Here is a 15,118-nt window from a genome sequence, read left to right on the forward strand (position 1 = left end):
TTAGTCAACCCACCCTCATTAGAAAAAGGCAAAAAGGATTTACATGCTAAGGTGAATGTTTGTTGATAAGCCATGAAAACAAGAGACATTTTTACAAAAAGAAAATTCAATTTTACAAAAAAGCATCAAGACAAAAACAGAAGCTGAGATAATATAAAACTAACATGAATATATCAATCATCTCAATAACTATCAATATTCCAATTTCTTTTCATATTCTTTTGTCACTTTTATTTTTGCATGGTTATTCTGAAGCATCCTGATATAGTATCTGGTCATGTCCATGATAAATCTATAGAATGCATCTCCTTGTAACTTTTTCTTTAAATGATGAATCAGGGCCCTCCCTAGTGGTGCAAGGATTTAAAGCACAGCACTAAGAAGTTATTAATTTATTTATTTAAATAAATAAATAAATAAATAATTTATGATAAATAAATTATTTATTTATTAATTTATTTATAATAAATAATGTATTATTTTATTGTAAATGATTTATTTATAATAAGTCACTGCAGCCCAAATTCTATCCCCGGTCAGAGGTGGCCCATATGGTGCAACAGATCTCTCCTGTCTCCCCACCACTCTCCTCAGCAGTGTATTTCAATAGATCTGCCTGTTCTTCCCCCCAATCTGTCTCTGGTGAATCCTCTCACCACCCTTGCATCTCTGGCCTATACCCCAGGTCTGTATAAGCAAATAAAAATCCTTTTAAAAATAGCAAAAATAAAAACAATTGGTGACTCAACTAAAAAATAGCAACAATTTCTTGGATTTATTTATATGTGATTTGTGTTCAAATTTTCTTAATATCTCAAAGGACTTCTTTCATAGTTGATTTGTAGACTCAAGTTTGATCCACACATTGTGTTGCATAATTGGGACCCAGTTTCAGTTCTCTGTTACTGTATTCTAACTACCTCAAGCTTAATGACTAAGAATAAGAGTAATTTATTAGTTCCACCTTCTATATATTAACAAATAAATATAGACTCAGCTAAGTGGCTTTTCTGCAGGTCAGCTGCTGGCTAAAACTAAAACTAAAATTAGCCTAGGCTTCACAAAACTGTCTTCCTCATTGCTTGCAACACTGTCTATAGTTTAGGAGAGTAGGTTCACTCCTTCTTAGATATAGGTCACCACAAGTCTGCCTTGGAATTACCCACAGGCCTTTATTATAAGCCACTGTGCCATTTAAAAAAAAAAAAGCAACTGGAATAAAGAAAAAATTTGAGACAATGAGCAGTGATAAACCGGAGACATTGTTATGCAGGTGGAGAGAGAGATAGAATCAAAACTGGGGTGGGGTGGGAAAAGTGCCCCGGACTATGGTGATGGCACACGGGTGAATTGGTGGTGGAAAGTCCATGGGAATTACAACCGAGATGGAAAAATCACAAAATAAAGAATGATGTAAAAAAATAAATTAATAAAATTTTGAATTCTTAGAGAAAATTAACGTGTTAAAATTACAAAAATAAAAAAAGAAATATCTATATTCTACCTGACATGAGAAATATATATTTTTTCCTTTTCATAAAGTTAAATCTCTGTTTTATACATATAGGATTAAAAATAGAAAAATGTCAAAATGTGTGCAAATGCACTAGATTTTAAATATAAAAATAAACACATCTTACAAACAATAACAAAAAAACCAACAACAAAAAAAGCCAGATCAGTAGGCATGTGTTGTCAATCTCCTTCTCTTTATAAAATATCCATCAGTTTTTCACTAATGGCTTTTTACCTAATTGCCTAACTCTGTTAATTCATTAAGAATTGCAAAAAGCTGATTTCTTTGATTCCATCATTCTTTCTGCCAGTGCCAGCAAGAATCTTTCTCTAGAGAAATCTCCTTCATCAACAATGTTGTTAACCTGAAATGCAGTTTGTATAGGAAAACCTGAGTAAATGCTTATTTCCCCTTAATAATAAAATTTAATTGTAATGAGTTGGTGCCCTTATGATAGTAAAATGTTTTTCAAATTAACTTTATTAGCATTAAGAACTGATGGATTTTAGCATATTTGATATGACTGCAACCATTTCAGTCAATATTTAGTTTGATGGTCAGATTGTTCCATCTTGAGCCAACAGGAACTCCCTTCAGTTGGCTCTGGCTTTTTGTTACAACAAAATGCCAAGTTTCATCTTCTATGTTTTCTGTACCAACCAAAAAGCAAAAATATTTGGGTAGTTCTCTTCCCATTTAGTGGATAATAGTGCTTGGAGGAGTTTTCTTCCCATTTAGGAGTTTTCTTTCCCATTTTGCTTAGGCCCACAATTTCCACCCTATGAAATTCATTACCAGTTGTCTGTCAGTGATTCTAGGACTTTATAAGCCTAAATAGATTAATAGACAGACTAAGAAAATAGTATTATTAAGACTAAACAATCAGAAGATCATAAGTGAATACTGCTCCAACGTTTATATCATAGAATTTTAATTTCATGTAGGTTTAACATGTACCTTTTTTTCTCTTATGCCAGAAAATCTGGATTTCTCACATCAACATAATTGTTTATTAACATGAGAGCAGAAAGATCAATGGACTGCTGCCTTTAACAAACCCATCAGACTAAGATGGGATATAGTCATTTTAGTCCTCGAAGGTAACAGACACTGGAACCAGTTATTTTTTCTTTCTTTTTTGCAAAAACTACACTGTGTTTATTTTTTGTCATTTGGCTTATATTTTTGAACCAGTTCTAACCTAATTTTTTTTTTATAATGTGCCTATGATTTCAATTTAAAGAACTAAAACCTTGACATCAATGTGTAACATCAGAAAGTACAACCAATCTTCATCAAAGCATCTTTCAACAGATGTAGCAATCTACAGTGGAAACTCACAGATACATTAGGGCTTTGTGCTTGGGGACAAGTTTTTACAATTAGGACACATCCCTGAAACCCAGAAAAGGTGACTGAAAATGCCATGCCCTTGGCATTTCACTGAAGAGCAGTCGTAGTTCTCTTGGGCAAAGCCCAATGTCGAGGACAAGGAAGGTATTCTTTTGCATCCAAGAAGACTGCTGACTTGGACTTCCCTCAACTTGTTCAGGGCATCAGCACTAGCCAAACAGTCTGTGTCTAGATGCCAGACTAGTAGGCTGCACTGGCACTACGACTTCCCAAAGCACCAGCATGAACAGGAAGCTATGTAAGACAGGATATGGTCTTTGAAAGGGCAGGGTGACACTCCTGCTATCCTTTGTGTTTACAGATTTGTGACCCTCATTTGAGAACTCTACCAAGGAAAAAAGCGAAAAGAACTTATTCACATCCCCAACTATAATGAAAGTTAGTTTCCTTTTTTTTTTAAATTTTTAACACTGTCCTCTTTTTAATTATGAGTAGCTTTGTGGAGTTTCCTATTACTTACTTGTGTTGGGGCAAAATAATGGCTTTCTTCTATCAGTTTATATCACCTTTTCAAACAATTAGCTGAACTAACAGTCATGTAAACAATGATGATGAAAGAAAAGAACAGAAATTAGAATCAAGACTCCAGAATTGGCATATGAAATCAGGAACGCCACATAAACTCCTGAAAACAGTCTCCTCAGATTTTACATGGGATACTTCATTTCAAGTGGCCTTGATGATTAATGAGGCAATGTGTGTGAAATACCAGTGCATACTGAGTAATCAGTAACATTTCACTGAACCATAATCTTCACTTTACCTCTGTTTACATCGTCTTCAAAAAAGAAATAAAATATTTCATTTGGCAAATTCTTTTTTTTTTTTTTTTGGTTGATATCTAGGACAGATTATTCCTGAGGGCAACTCAAACTTTAAGATACCCCTTCATCCTTTTCCCATGAAGAAAATATCTGTATTTTAACAATGCCTAGGTAGTGACACATGTATGAGAGAGTCATTCTCATAACTCTGCTAAAAATCCTTTCATTATAAACATTTTGCATAAATTTAAGACTCTGACAGTTTTTGATGTTTCATTTACAATTTAAATAGCTATATCACATTCCTTGGGAAAATGAGTAGGCCACAAAGTCTACCATATCTGCTATTTGAAACAAAGTCAAAGACCCTGTCAATACATTCAAATAGGCCTTATTTATAATGTAAATGATGCACACAGAATGTTGTAGAAAGTAACGATAATTTAAAACTCCTACATCCTGTCATATATTTTAATGACAGCTACGAGGAACTGCTAACCCAATTCTCTTGATGGTTTTGTGTGAATATATTGAACCAATCCATTAAGCCTAGATAATAATCCAATTAATTGTTTAGAAACATTGCCCTGGCTCCGATGTGTGGTATTCCTTGCAGAGAAATGAGGTGCCTGTTTATTTCACAGGAGGAATGACCAAGTTAGATATCAATATTCTCCATGAGTGAGCTCTCTAAAATAGATTCGCTATCGATCGTTCCATTTGCTATTGTTAGCAATCTTGCTCTGCATTGTGAGGCCTTGGGATTTTTTTTTCCCTCTACTTAGTACTGTGATTCATTCCTCCTCTAACTACCCAAAAATAAACTTAGAGTTTGCATATAGACAGGGTTTTTTTCCACAACATGATTAATTTTCTCCAAAAAGTATACCTTGTGTATGCCTTAAATACATACAGATTGTTGGGGGTTTAGATGTGCTATTTAAACTGGTGTCATTTGTGGTGAAGTTCAATGTGATTACATAATGCTGGAAGGAGGAAGAAGCATATCCTTTTTCCTCTTATTTTGTAGATAATAAAACTGAGACTCAGAGAGATCAAATTCTTTAAAGTCAGACATGCCTATGCGCAGCTCTGGCCCTGACATTTACCACAGCAAAATTTGCTCTTTCTAAATCTCAGTTTGCTCACTGTTAATCAGGCATAGCTCTTTTGTTCATCAACACTGATTGTTGTGCAGATTAAGTGAAACGGTTCATATAATGTCCATAGTGCAGCAAGACCTCAGTATGTATTAATACTGTGAGTCACAGAGCTGTGAGTACTTCTCTGCTTTGCCTCTTACATGGATCAAATGAATCACATGAAATGTCTGGTTTTAGCAATCAAAACCAGTCAGGTAACTGCAACTGTGGTTCAATCTAAATTTTGTTCTGCCTATGGAGAAAAATGCTGAGGGCACGTATTGTACCATTTCACATCTACCCACTGAGAAGCTGCCACAAAGTAAATTCTCAATGAGGTTGGTGCTTACAGCAGTTCTATCCTTACTACCCACCACCAAATGTGTTTCTAAGAAGATCTGGCAAAAAGGGGTTGCTCTCATTGGATTTTAAGAGTAACTCTAGTAAAAAGAATTTTCAGAATCGATGAGTCTTAGCATTTTTCCTATGACTCTTAAAATCCAATGGTAGCAACCCCTTTTTGCCAGATAGAATTTTCATTGCCTCCAGCTTGCCCAGCATTTTGAACATTCCTCTATTACACAACATATCATAGCCAGGTTCTATTTACTACTTACTGAAATCCAATTTGGAGCTATGTTCTTTAGATGTCACATTTCATTTAAATCTCACAACAATTCAATTAGATATCTTTACTCTCATTTTGAAAGGAATCAGATGTTTTGAGAGTTCTCAGAAAGAGTTTTTATAACTTCATTCAAGTTCACACAATTAATAAGTAACAGAGCCAGAATGCAAACCTAGGAATGCCGTTACCGCCAAGATGGGCTAAAAACACCATTTATACACAGGTTGCTTTTGGAGAGGAGTGTGTTGTGTTCACTGTTGTGATCTCAATACCTAAATGTTTGAATATACTTTTCATTGAAGAAGGAATGAACGATCAACTGGGGTTTTCTCCTTTTGCAAAGCATTGACAAGTCTCACAAGTGGCATTCAACTTTACAATTCCAGTATTGTAGTTAAAACTATAAAGATATGTCCTATTAGAGAGAGGATTGAGGAGGTATCTCTGGGATCTCTTAGTCTCTTCTTGATTTTGTACCGAAAGATGAAACCAGCGGTGGTAAAAGTTTTGTTTGACTTTATGCTTTCTGAACAAATTCTAATTGAACAAATTAGATTCTATGAACTAAGACTTTAGTAACATGGTGTTCAGTGGGGTATATTGCCCAAATGGGCCTTTGCATCCTCTGCTGGAAAAAAAAAAAAAAACAATGTGGCCCTCTCTGGTGGAGCAGCGGGTTAAAGCACTGCACTAAGAAGCTTAAGCCATTTCTGCATGAGTTCAATCCCCGCATGAGTTTGATCCCCACCTGCCCCGGAGGAGATCCACATGGAGAGGCAGTCCTCTCCTGGCCCAACTGCTGCTCCCCTCAGCAGTGTACTTCCTTGATCTGCCTGTTCTGCTCCCCGCTCTGTCCCTGGTGAATTCTCTCACCCTCCTCATCTCTGGTCTGTACCCCAGTTCTATATGAATAAATAAATCTTTTTAAAAAAAAAAAGCATTTAATAGAAACAGTGATCTTAGACCTCAGGAATACATCTGATACAAGTCTGCCTATCCTAAAAGGCCTATTTGGCCACCATTACCTGCAGTTCTGCATTTCTAGACAAGGTCAGAACTACCCAGTCAATCAGTGATAGGAACCCAATCTTTCAAAGTTCCTTTCAAATCAATCAAAAGCAGGAAGCTTGACCACACTGGCAAGGGTAAGTACCACAAGGTATGACTGGAACTGCCTGGGGACTTTCGACTGATGTACAAGTAACCCCAAAGCTGATTAGTGGAATACCTAGTTGAAAATATTGTATCTATGGCTAGGTGTTTGGGGTATGGTTTTGATTACAACAATGCTCACTAAGTAGATGTATCTGGTCAGCAGACTCCTGTCCCCCTGAAGCCCTAGATGCAACAAGCACATTTTCTTACTTTTTTTTCTTAATTTTTTAAAGATTTATTTATTTGTGCATACAGAACTGAGGTACAGGCCAGAGGCTCAGAGGCGGTGAGAGGCTTCACCAGAGAAAGAGTGGAAAACAGAACAGGCAGATCGACGAAGTACACTGCTGAGGGGAGCAGCGGGTGGGTCAGGAGAAGTCTACCTTGCCATGTGGTTACCTCCGGGGCAAGCGGGAATCGAACCTATGTGGAAGTGGTTTTAGACTCTCAGTGCTGTGTTTTAACCTGCTGCGCCACCAGGGAGGGCCATCAACAAGTACATTTTCAATTTCACCCATCTTTTTCTCCTACCCCATATAGCTGATGTCACATGATTATTGCATCAATAAAAAGGCCAAGATCTCATTGAACAATATCCTGCATTATGTAGTCTGCTCCACTACTCCCATATGTCAATGTGGTGTTGTGTTGCCAATGCAACAATCTGGAAACAAATACCTATTATAACCACCAGAGTACATAGTCACAAGACAGTGCCCTACAGTGGCTGAACATAAGCACTGGGGACCATCTGGGTTTAGCACTTGGGACCGTCTGGGTTAAAATACCAGCTCTAGCTCTAACATGACCTTGGCAGCTTCCTTCATCTTTCTCCACAGGGTCAATATTAGTTTCTCATTTCTCAAAGCTGCATTTTTACATAGTCAGGAACAAGACAATGTCATTAAATATTATGGATAATATTAGAAGGAGTTAATGGAACTGTGCATAAGGGATTTGTAGTTGTTTGTGAAGGGATAAAGGAGAAAGGCATTTAGTAGTGATGGGGTGGGGAAGATTATTCTGACCTCTGTGTTTAAAATCGGGGGATAATTTCTATATAGATTAAAATTTTAGTTACTGATACTCCTTAGCACTATGACCAGCATATCTAAATAGCATTCTCTGTATGCTATTTTTTATCTGGTTACTCACAAAATATGAAACTTGTAACAGCCAAGATAACAATTGGTTGAGGAGTTGTTAGCACTTTCACAGAGAATACTGAAAATAAAGATTACAGGCTGAGTGTATTTATTTAAGATAAAAATCACTATGTGAAAGATTTTAACCAAAATAGAATGTTCATGATTATTCATTCCTAACATGTAAATTTTATGAATAATTAAATGGAAAAAATACTACTTTGACTTTTAAACACAAAACAACTGAATAAAAAAATAAAAGAAATGGGGCACAGTAGGTATTGATAGTCTACTAATTGAGTAGGATTATCATAATGACAAGCTTGCTTTGCAGAGACATGTGAGGAATTTGTGTGCTGCCCAGTGTGAGAAACAATTTCCCTTGCTGCATCTTATATTGGTTTCCTATTGCCACTGTAACAAATTGCCACAAACTTAGTGGCTTAAACCAACATAAATTTGTTATTTTACAGTTCTTCAGGTCACAAGCCTGACAGTGGTTTCAATGGACTAAAATCAAGATGTCAATGGGGCTGCATTTTTCTGGGATGCTCTAAGAATCCATTTCCTTGTCCTAGCTAGCTGAGAGAGGCTGTCATCTTCTCTGGCTCATGGTCCCTGTGCACCTCCAAGTCAGCTATGGCGGGATGAATCTTTCCCACATTTCCTCTCGCTCACCTTGTCTACTTCTTCCTCTGACACTTCTGAGGTCCCTGATGATTATCTATAACCCATTCAAATAATACGGGAGAATTTCCCCATTTTAAATCTTGGATTTAATTATATCATCGGGATCCCTTCTGTCTTATATAGTAACATGTATTTCTAGAGATTAGAACATAGACATCTTTGGGGGACTGTGATTCTGTCTTCTACATTACTCTTCTGAGTCTGTAGGGTCATGTACGCTGGAGCAGACCATATAAATCTGAACCCCAGATATGCCAATTACATCATCATAATCAAGTTACTTAACCTCTCTGGCCTGTTTCCTCGTCTTTAAAAGAGTGTTAATAATTCACATATGCCTCATCTAATATTTTAAATATTTAAGATAAAATGATTGGGACATGTTAAGTGCTGTACAGCCATTAGCTGTAAGGCCAGGAATAGCCATTAGCTGTTAGTTCAGAGGAGCTAACTTCTATAGTATACAAATGTCCACATACTAGTGGACTAATAGAATATGTTTACTTCTTACTATGAAAAGTTCATTATGAGTTAGAACAGACTAGAAAGGCTCTGCACCATGCAGCTCTGTCTGATCCTTACCTAGAAACTTCTGAGTTCTCTCCACTCAAGCAGAGGGAGACAAAAATTTAAAAAATGGAAAATCTCAAAGGAGACTTTGATGGGTCAGGTCTGGAAATTACTGACATCACATTCCATTCAGCCACTGCAGAAGAGGTTGGTAAAGGAATTGTGTCCTCAAAGATATTTGTTTTAAATGAGTTTAGTAAAAGCTAGGTTCTCTCTGGCACAGAAGCTACAGGAACACAAGGAAAGTGAAGTTCCAGGCCCTGAACCCTTTGCAAACAGAAATTAATCATTCAGACCAAGAAACACCAAAGTTATCTTGTGAACAGAGTTCAGGGTTGGAGAGTTACAGAGGTCAAGACCAGCTGTTATTTGGGATACACTGGATGCTGGGACTGTGGATATAAAAGTTCCAGTATGAACATAGCCAAGTGATTGCTGAATGTAGGGATCATCGGTAAGCCATGAAATAAGTGGATCTTGGGTTAGGAGAAAAATCTGAGCTGCAGGTGTGTATCTAATCATTATTGGCATTGTAAAGGAAGATAGTAATTAAAGGAAAGGGATGTGCAAGGACAGTTAGCATGAAAATAGGAACAATGAAGACTGGAAGGGGAGGAAACCTTAAGGAGGAGAAGGTAACAGAGATTGAGGATAAAACAAAAGGCAAAGAAGAAGGCAATCAATGTCAAAATGCTGCCAAAATATAAAGTGACAGTGACCCATTGCCCTAAGAAATGGAGAGGTCACGGGAGACCATTGAAAGGAAAAAAAGGTCTATAGAATGCAGTGGGAGGAACACAGATTGTGGTGTAATAGGGCATGAGAAAAAGGAAAAAGAGGGAGAGGAGGCAAACAAAGACAGCCATTTCAAGAGACTTTACTGTGAAAGAAAAAAGAAAGATAGGCCATTACTGAGATGTGGTGCTTGAAGCTTTTCGTTTCTTGTAATGTGGGGGCAAAGGGAAGGGGAGAGCGTGGGAAGTGTTGCAAAACAGAGAATGGAAGCGCCCAAGATGGGAGTGAGGGGAAACTCCAGTCTCAGCATTTGCAGTATTCCTGCAGGAATCTGGCTGCAGAATGAGGGACAGAGGAGCCCACCCACTGTGGTATTTGGGGCTCTGAAGAACAATGGGAAGTGATTGGGCTTGAAAGTCCCTTTGAAGGACATGCAGAGTTGATGTTATGCTGCTCACCATCACTACCTGTAATTATGAAAATGAGCAAGTAGCCCAGTTCACATTCTGCCTAAATAAAATGCAATTTCTGTTTCCATTTGATAACTTGAAACCTTTCACCGTGTATCAGAGAACAGAGCAGATCCCAATCCTAATTAGAAAGCTCTTTTATTTATTTATACCTACTTCGACCCAAAAGGATTTAAGGTGATTCATTAAAAAAAATAATCCAACTGTTTCAGTCTTTCCCTCTGATAAGGATTTAATGCTAGAGAAATTACCACAAGAAAAGAATTCAGAGCTCTCGCACATCCCCACAACCAGCCACCAGAAAACTATGTGGATACCACAATGGATGGCATTTCTGTACCAGAAGCAGAAACACAAAAACACTACTCACTTTTTTTTTTTTTAAGGAATAAGGAAGAGCTGTGCTCAACTAAGCGGCATGAGAAATTTACCAGAAGTATTTATGTGCATTGAGATCTCGTTGTGCATGACAGTCTTTATAAGTCACAGTTATGCATGAACCCAATGATTATTCTTTTGTTAACCAGAAAAGCTAGCTGCCTATGATATTATATGTAGGGTGGCCATAGAGGTCCAGAGAAGCTTTAAAGGTGAGCACTGCAATCACAGACTAAGTGTCTGACAGCACAGGACAACCACACGTTCAAGCTATGTCAGAGTGCCTGGGAAGAACTGAAACCTGGCTTTACAAATTCAAGTCCTAAAACAAAGGACTGAAGGGCAGGTAACCAAAGTATCTACAGTCCCTTCCTTCATAACCTTCTGCCCACATCTCCAGACCTCTCTTACAGGATTTACCTTTCTCCATATTACTATTTATAGTTTCATATACAATATACTGCTAAAATACCTTTTACTATCTGTCTCCTGCTCCTAGAGATGAGAGATTTTGCCTAGTTGAGTCAATGTTCTATCTCCAAGGCTTATCAGTGTCCTCTGGCACATGGTAAGTATTCAATAATAAATGTATTTTAATAAAGGAACGAGTCAGCAGAATTGGATCATATTTCAGTCTACCACTGTCTGCCATTTCAGTCCCATCTTCTAATGTTCCCCAAGCCCCAGCCACACCCAAATGCTTCCTCTTCTCAACCGGCCCTGACAGCTTCATGTTCCTGTAACTTTTATACACTTTCTCCACTGATTTGGTATCTCTGTTTTCCAATGTCTTATTGCACATGCATGCATGCTTATGCACAAACACAGAGTGATACACAGATAGACAGACACGCACACACACAGAGACAGACATCCTCATTGTCCCCAAAACTCTTATTCAATCTTCTAGCACTAAATCCCTTTTCTCAAACATTTTTGTCTCAATAGAGCCTTCCCTCACTACCAGCAGGATTTCCTCACACTTTCGCTTAACATTTATTCATTTAACTGATAGCAGCAAGGACTTGCCAACTGCCCATGACCACGTTACTTTGCTCTTGGGCTGCTCAACATTTCTGCTACTGTGCCTTTCCTCTGTCAACTACGGCATCCATCAATCTGCAATGCAATTGTCTGTTTACATCTATCTCTTCAACTAGATTCTGAAGTCCTGCAGGGCAACACCTTCCCTTATTTACTTCTACCTCCCAAGCAACTAGCATAATGTTTGATGCTTGACAGATGTTTGAATGAATGAAACAACTTAGTGGCCAAAGGATATAAAACATACCATCTATCCCTCCGGTTGACATTCTGCATGGCCTTTCTTATTCCTGACACCAAAGATTTCTGTGCTGTGCTGTGCTGTGCTGTGCTGTGCTGTGCTGTGCTGTGCTGTGGATGTTATATTTTACTGATGTTCTTTTTTTTTTTCTTTTTTCCTTTCCAGAATCTATAATACAGTAGCTATCACTCACTCCTGCCTTGTGTCAGGCAATATTAAGAGACACTATGTAACAATGAATAGCTCACTAAATACTCACAGCACCACCAAGTAAATGTGGTCATCCCTATTTTTTAAAAGAACTTTCTTTTCCTCTTCTAAACTTCCTTCTCTCTGTAAATGTCCTACCTTCATTAGTTTCACCAGGAACATACAGCGCCCACCTCAACACCACTACCACTGGAGGAAGGTTCTGAAGCCTCAATGTGTGTTTCTGGGTTTTGTTTTGTTTTGTTTTGTTTTGTTTTGTTTTGTTTTGTTTTGTTTTGTTTTGTTTTGTTTTGTTTTGTTGTTTTGTTTTGGAAAGAGACAGAAGAGTAAAAGACACTTGCATAGACATAAGCGGGCAGAAAGAGTGCTGAAACCTTGATGTTTTATAGGGAGATTCAGACCCTTTTATCAGCTCTGTTCCTCCTGCTCTGATTTTTAGCTTGCCTTTGACCATAAATTGTCTGCTACATATCTTGGCAAGGTAACAATTCTAGACTATATTGATTTCCTTGACAAGTGACAAATGCAACATCATGATGAGTTATTTCAGAAAAACTTCAAAAAGAGTTACAACTTATGACAGCTGTCACCGAGCCCAATGCTACCTGGAGATTGATCCTAGATCCTTTCCCGGAGAGAAAGCTCACACCAGCTTATCCTCCACCTTCAGCCTCTGGCTCCCAGCATTTGTAGCATTTGAGTTATTTGGCAGCATCTACAGTGGTCTTGATATGTCACAACTCACAATGACATCATTCTATACACGATCCAAGGACTTCTGGAATTAGGAAGTAAGAATGGCTGCACTAGGCTCTCTCCAACCCCCACGTCACCTGCAGCACTGTACATACGCTGGATCCCAGTTTGTACGAAGAGGTTTTAGAATAGCATCAGGTTTTGAATTCAGACCAGCATTGCTAACTGTGACCATGAGAAAGATAGCTCATCTTAAGTAGGGAAATGTATTTAATTTTAAGGCAGTGTCTTCTACCTTGCCTGCCTGCAAAATCAAGTAATACCATATTTGTAGACTTGGGGAAATTAGATGAAGCAGCATGAGAGACTTACATAATGGGTGTGAATTCTGCTTTCTTGGTTTGCTCTATTCTCTTTGATACTTTCGCTTATGTCATGGAAATCTAGGTGCTTAGAACTATAAGGCTGTGAGAGATCATCAGAGTTATCATCCTACAATTAAAGAAAGTCCTCCATGAAAAAATAATTTCTGACTGTCAGGGCTCAATCTCCCATATGGGCTGAAAGCTCTCTGTTACTGTACAAGGTAACTGATGCTGAATGAAGGAGTAAATGGTCAATGAAGAAATGAAAATACAAATGAAAACAAAACACCCTCCAGTTCTTTCATCCTTCTTTGGCTATGACCCCATTATCCATAGTAACCCAAATCCATCTGTTCTAACACCACACTTTCTCTATTATGTGCGGTTGTCTTCCCTATGAGAGTGAGAACACTTTCAACACAGGGTTCATTTTCTCTAGCGCCTGTCAAAGCCTGGAAGATGACTGGATCAGTGAAAATGTTGGTGAATGATGAATGAATAACATGTTTGAAGAGTCTGAGAAGTTCTTTTTTAGATTAAAAAAAGATCCTGCTATCATGGCCTACAATGTATATTCTGTAATTAATATGCTCTCTTGGATAAAGTCCTACTGCAACAGAGATAGAGGGGGTCACCCCAGAGCACAGTGAACATCCAGAACACAATGGATATTCTCTGCATGCAACACAGGAGCTAGTAAGTAACAGTCTGGAAGCTGAAATATGGTTCTACGCAGGTCTTTTATGGAGAAGGCGCCTGCACAATGCTAATTGAAAGAAATGAGAGAAATCCCACTGCCTCTGATCTAAATTATACATTTATATGCTTCTGGCTCTTTGGGTAAAGAATGGATAAGAGAAAAACACTTTGGTGCATGAAATCTTAAAGTGTAGGGATTTTCTGTCTCTAAATCTTTCGCTAATTCTGCAAGTTTTCTTTCCTTTTTAGTGACAATAATCACCATCCCACAAGGTCTGATGGAAGACTTACCAGAGAATCTGTTCTGTCCAATTTATCAACCATCTATGATTGAACTAGTCACAAGATTGGGTATTTGAGGAAGGTACAAGGGCATCCTTGCCCAGAAGAGATCACAGCTTCATGGGCTAGATAAGGAGCTATATGATGTCACAAGAGAAACTGTGCTAATAATCTAGGGCTGCCATAACAAATCGCCACAAAGTAGGCAATTTGAAACAACACAAACTCATTCTCTTGCAATTTTGGAGGCCAGCAGTCCAAAATCTAGGTGTCATATGGATTTCAGTCCCTACAGAATCTGCAAGGGAAGCCTGTTCCAAGCTTCTTCTAGATTCTGGTGGTTCAGGTGTGCTTGGGTGTGGAAACATCACTCCAGTATCTGTCTCTGACTTCACTTGTCTTCTTCTTTAGGTCTGACTTCTCTTCTGTGTGCTCCTTCTTAAACCATTTGTCATTAGCTCTTATGGGGCATATCTGAACCATCTAGGATGGTTATCTCAAATCACTAATTCAGGTACATCTGCAAAGACCTTCTTTCCAATAAGATAGCATTTATAGTTTCTGGGGGTTGGGATATGGAGATCTTTTGGGTGAGGTCACAATTTAAACTGCTACAATAACTCGCCATGTTAAATCTGACTTTCCTTCTTTGCAGAACAGAAACTGAGACTCCAGAAGTTTAGGTAAATTCCCCAACATCATTTGGGTGAAAAATGGCAGAACTGGGACTCATCTGTAGACCTGACTCAAAGGCATCTGCTCTCTTCTTCTCTCTTATGACTAAGTCATGATATTCTAATATGGTATCAGACCATTTCCTGAAAGACCATGAGAGATCCAACCCAGATCAACAGGACAAGAGCCAAGAACCTTCTGGGACTTGTCTTGAAGGATGAGTGAGTAGTAAAAATGTGATCTATAAAAATTTGATGATGCAAAAAAAAAAAAAAAGGACCTCCCTGGTGGTGGTGCAGC

Source organism: Condylura cristata, unplaced genomic scaffold, assembly GCF_000260355.1.
Source record: "Condylura cristata isolate star-nosed mole 26May11 unplaced genomic scaffold, ConCri1.0 scaffold00004, whole genome shotgun sequence".
Classification (NCBI taxonomy): domain Eukaryota; kingdom Metazoa; phylum Chordata; class Mammalia; order Eulipotyphla; family Talpidae; genus Condylura; species Condylura cristata.